Raw genomic sequence first — 6000 nt, 5'->3', positions numbered from 1 at the left:
TCCCCAGGCACTTGAAAGAAAGGTGCATGCAAATGGCACATCTTTGCAATAGGGGCAACTTTGCACACAATGCTGAGGTAATGAGTGCAGGCCATGGCGTTCTGGTCCCGTGCAAACTTCCAGACAAAGAGATGGATGCTTTAGTCTTCATATACTATGTAGCCTGCCAGGGCTTGTTTGCAATGAAATACCTGTGGATACACATGTAGAGATGTAAGGTAAACCGAAGGGGCAACAAGCTCACACCTGGCAAGAACAGAGTCCAGTCACTGTACGCCTTTGCTGAGCCTGTTCCATCTGATATTAGTGATGGCTTTTGGAAGCTCTTGAGTGATATGACCCAGGATGAAGTCTTACTCGCAGTCAAAAATGATCAATGCATCATGCAGATGGGACAGCATCTGTTCAACCGGGTCGGATTAGATGTTGGCAGGCACGAGTACATCCGTCAGAAGCTTGGAGAAATGGGTAGACTACTGCTACAAGCCAGAAGAACTATCCCTTTGGAGAGGATGGAAGACTTTACTGCCCCATCAAACTTTCTGCACATAGTAGAAGCTGTGAGACTAGCTATGACAAGGAGACAGGTACATTTAGGATGCCCTTGCTGGCTCTCAAGATCGAGCACAGACTGCAAAACATAGCGTACATTGTTGAGTGCCGATCCATGATCGAGGGCTGCACTGCTGCGGTTGAAAACACACAAAATTTCAGGAAGCTATATGAGGCGAGATGGAAGGAGTTGATCTCATCGGCTGCCTTGAAAACTCTTAAGGAGTCCAAGTGCAACATGCCTCAGCTCTTACCTTTCACGGAAGATGTGCAAAAGATGCACTTGTACCTTGATGAGAAGCATGGGGCCAAGCATCCCCACATGCTGTCTTCCACCAGGCTACGAAAGCACAATTTTCCCTCTCTCTAAGGTTCTCAACCTAAACGACACAGAACTGGATCAGTTGGCAGACTTCCTTGGGCATGACATCAGGGTGAACCGGCAGTATTACCACCCAGAAGGTACCGTCCAACTCACCAACACCAGCAAACTGTTAATGGCTCTCGAGTGTGGCAGACTGGCCGAATTCAAAGGCAAGAATTTGGACGAGAAAAATCTGGTGTCTGATTTATACTTTTGACTTTTACGTTGGTCATTTACACATCTATTTCTTTTCAGAACCGATCCAGCTACAGAGCGACATGGCGGATGATGAGCAATCCCACGTGACACAGGAACAAGTGGCCAAGCGTTCATTCGACACTTCCACATCAGAACAGAAGCGGTGTATGGACCTGGCAACACGGGACCAGTGTCATGGCTTCCACAGATAGGTGTAGCACACAGTTTTGCTAGGCAGAAGAACTTTGCCTTCTCTGTATTTTGCAGAGCCATAATGGACCACTCTACTTGCAAAAAGTGCGGAGTAAATCCTGGGACAGAGAGGAGGTCCAGGCTGTGGAGAAACACCTGATAAGGTTTATACAGACATGCTGGGTGCCCAGAAAGCGAGACTGTGTTGCGTGCCTCATGGCTGAACCATTTATACTGAACGATTGGAACTGGTTGGGGGTGAAATTCTACATAAAGAACCACATAACAACTTTAAAGAAGGATCAAACTTGTTGAAATGATGCAAAGTAGTTGAACAGGGCTGTAGCTTCCATGGCTAGGTGTCGGTGTAAGCGGGGATGTGGATGTCCTCAGACAGTCAAAATACTTGACACTTTCCCCATCTTGCAGTCCGTGTCAGTACTTTATGCAATGTCAAAGTGTAAATCTCATGTGGTTCTCTGGTGACAAACCGCTCCTACACATACCCCTATGATTGTTCTGTCGATAGGGCATTAGGAAAGGAGTGTCCCTATATGCCAAGTTCCAGACAAGGGTCCACACGATGCAATAAAAACAAGTATGTGTGTGTGTGTGTGTGTGTGTGTGTGTGTGGGAACAGGTGGGCGAGGCTTCTGATGCATGTGTTTTTGTATTCTATGCTGGACAGAATGATATAGATCCATTTACATCATTGGATTATCTGATCTATAGATTGTGTTACATGGACAGTGTCATTATAGAGTCATAGGGGCATATTTACTAAACGGCGGGTTTGAAAAAGTGGAGATGTTGCCTATAGCAACCAATCAGATTCTAGCTGTCATTTATTTAGTGCATTCTACAAAATGACAGCTAGAATCTGATTGGTTGCTATAGGCAACATCTCCACTTCTTCAAACCTGCAGTTTAGTAAATCTAGCCCATAATATTCAAATTGGGAAGATCATTTGAAATTGGTGTCAGATACAACTATTCATTTGTGATTCTATGTGTAACATTTTATGAATGTAGAATACATTATTGTTGTGGTCCTAATGTTTTTTTTGGATTGGATGTTGTTTGTTTTAATAAATTAGAATATTTTTAAACATTTCATGAAGTCATCTATGTTTATTGCCATTTAGTTTCCAGCGCTGTTTACCTTTTGCTCATTTGAGCCTCATGTATGTACTCTGTGGTGTTGAGACACCCTGCTCCTTCCCCTATAAACTCTCACTATGTGGCTTCTCACTAACACAGATATCAGCTGTGTTTTGAACACAGAAGTCTGAAATGATGAAGTCGTGTCCATCCAAACACTTTCCAAAAAAGGGATGGCTTTGGGGCATATAACAAAAAGCAGTAGTGTGTGTACTGTGAGAAGCCTCTCTCAATAGTAGCCCGGCATATCAAGCATGTTCACCACACTGAATTTTTTGGTACATGAATTTCCCAAGCACTGAAGAGAAAGGTGTTTGCAATTTGCACATATTCCGAATAGAGGCAACTCTGCACACAACTCTGAGGTGATAAGAGCAGGATTCGATGTTCTGATTCCATGCAAACTACCAAAGACATGGTTTCCGATGGTTTCATGCACTGTACTGCTTGCCAAGGCTTGTTTGCAAGAAAATACCCATGGTGACACATGAAGACATGTTAGCCAAACCAAAGGAGCAACAGACCCAAACCTGGCAAAAAATCCAGTCTCTGTGTGCCTTTGCTCAGCTTGTTCCACCTTACATCATTGGTGGCTTACGAAAGCTCTTGAGCAACATGACCCCAGATGAAATTTAGCTCACAGTCAAAAATGACAGATGCATCATGCAGATAGGGTCAAGTCAATTGTTGGCAAACAGGAGTACATCCATCAGAAGCTTTAATAAATGGTAGGCTGCTGTTATATGCCGGAAGAGCTACACCTTTGGAGAAGGTGGAAGACTTTACCATACCATCAAACTTTCTGCAAGCCGTAGACATGGTGAGGCCGGTAGCTGGCTATGATGATGAAACTGGTACATTTAAGACACCCTCACTGGCGCTGAAGGTCAGACATGGCTTGCAAAAGATATTGATCATTTTGGAATTCTGAGCAATGATGAAGGGCTGTACTGCTGTGGAAATGAATGCAACGTCAGGAAGATCTATGAGGCAAGATGGAATGAACTGATCTCATCGGCTGCCTTGAAAACTCTTAAGGAGTTGAAGTGCATTGTGCCTCAGCTATTACCTTTCACTGAAGATGTGAAAAAGATGCACTTGTATCTTAATGAGAAACAGCAAGTGTACCAAAGCAATTTATCCATGAGCGTTTGCTTAACAACTGGGCATTGCTTGCAAAGGTCACCCTGGCACAGGGGAACTTATTCAATTGAAGAAGGAAAGGGGAAGTCTCCAAGGTGCTGTTGATACCTTCTCTTCAAGAGATACTTTAGATCTCCATGAAGATGTTGTCCTAGCACTTTCCAACCTTGAGAAGATGCCTCGCTGGCACTTCACATGGATTGAAATCCAGGGAAAACAAATGAGAAAATTCTAATCCTGCTGACACCAGCAATGTAAACCCACAATGGAACTTCTTGCAGAGAAGCATGAAGAATGTGGAGTTGCTACCCAAAATCTCTGTATATTTGCCAGACCAACTGCATTGTCACATTTCAGAGTCTCCAATTGCATGCACCTCTTTCCCAGGGGTGTGGAGCTAAGTATAACCAAAACCTGTCTTCTGTCTCCATGAAGCTTCGAAAGCAGGTTGCCACTCTTTCAAAGGTTCTCAACCTAAACGACACAGATTTGGATTAATTAGCAGACTTCCTTGGGCGTACCTTATAACTCGACCAAGTTCAGCAAACTTTTAAAGAGGAAAGAGAGAGAGAGAGAAATCTTGCATCTGATATATGGTTTTGACTTGTATATCTGTAATTTACATATCTGTTTCTTTCTAGAACTGGTCCAGGTACAGAATGATAAGTCACAGGTTGAGCAAACCCCTGAAACAGTGAGACAAAAAGGAATGCATTTGGCAACACTTCCCTGTCGGAAGGGAGACGGTGTATGGACCTGGCAACATTAGACCAATGCCCAGCCAAGGCTTACAAAGTTTTGTTACACAAAAGCATGTTGCTTTCTCCTATTTTTTTGCAGATTCGTAATGGACAACACTGCATCCTTTCAGGTCGTAAAGAAGTGCAGAAAAAATCCTGGGACAGAGTTGGGATCCAAGCTGTGAAGAAGCACATGATTATTCAGACATGCAGGGTGCCTGGAAAGCATGATTGCGTTGCATGTGTCATGGCTGAACCATCAGCACCGAATGATCAAAACTGGTTAGTTGTGAAATACTACATAAAAAAACTGTATGACATCTGCAAAGAGAAATAACAATTAGTTGAAGCAATACGCAGTGGTTGACCATGACTGTAACCTGTGTGACTAGCCATGACTAGATGTCGGTGTATGCAGGTGTCTGGATGTCCTCAGATGGCCGGAATACATGAAACCTCCCCCACCATGCAGTTTGTGTCAATTCTATGATCAAAGTCAAATAGAAAATCTCAAGTGGTAACTGTGGCGACGAATGGTTCCTACACATACCCATAAGATTGTTCTGTTGACAGGGCATTAGTAAATGGTTGTCCTTATGTCGCATGTTTTAGATGTGGGTCCTCACAATGCAAAAAATAACGAGTGTGTGTATGTGTGTATGTGTGTGTGTGTGTGTGTGTGTGTGTGTGTGTGTGTGTGTGTGGTGTGTGTGTGTGTGTGTGTGTGTAAGGGAATTAAGAATGTAAGCTCCAATTGGACAGGGAGTGATTACATATTCTCTGTACAGTACTGTGTAAAAATATTGGTGCTATGTAAATAAAACTATAATAATAATAAAAATAGTATAATATAGGAGCCACACCAAAAAATTAAAGTACTATCAGTGGGACGGAACAACGCACAATCAGCCAATCAGGAGCAGATAGCTAAGGCTGCTGATCATCATCATCATCATCAGTGCACATATTTGCACCAGACCTCAAGCACCCACAAGAGACGCACCTCCCGGCATCTGCGTCCAAGTCTACCTCAGGTGCATTTGCGAGAAAACAACTTTACTGTACTTGACCTACACTTTCCTGTCCCCTTTCTGTCTGTCTAAGCATACAGAGTCATAAATGTACGATGTGACCAAATTTGCATATATAAAATTACTTCATCACATATTTTCCACCTAGTAAGCGATGATCCTTCACCAGTTGAGGAATACCGCACATTGCCGGCAATTACAGTAGAAATCTCCACTTATTTTGGGGTGCGAGGGAGAATGGTTTCTGTAAAATCTCCACAACGAAGTATCATGTGAACGTTCCTGATACACATTGCGGCTAATTGAATCTCCCCCTTAGAGCAGAGTATTTATATTATTGTGCAACTGTCTTTGCAGTATAAAAGTAACAGGACCCCCGCTCTGAGTGAGCTCATCAATACAGTTCCCAGTAACGGAATATAACAAAATTATCAGTATAATAAACACAACTACAACTTTCACATGTCTAACTAGATACACCTGACATGGAGCATTAAAATAGCTTTAATAGGTCTCTAGAGATTTATCAGAGGGTGTAACATTTAGATCATGTATGAGCAACCTGACATGCAAAACGATGCCTGATACTGTACATCCAGAATCTACCCCATACAATAAA

The sequence above is a fragment of the Mixophyes fleayi genome, chromosome 5 (assembly GCF_038048845.1).
Source record: "Mixophyes fleayi isolate aMixFle1 chromosome 5, aMixFle1.hap1, whole genome shotgun sequence".
In the NCBI taxonomy this organism is placed as follows: domain Eukaryota; kingdom Metazoa; phylum Chordata; class Amphibia; order Anura; family Limnodynastidae; genus Mixophyes; species Mixophyes fleayi.
The sequence above is the reverse complement of the archived record's forward strand: the minus strand, read 5'-3'. Positions refer to the sequence as shown.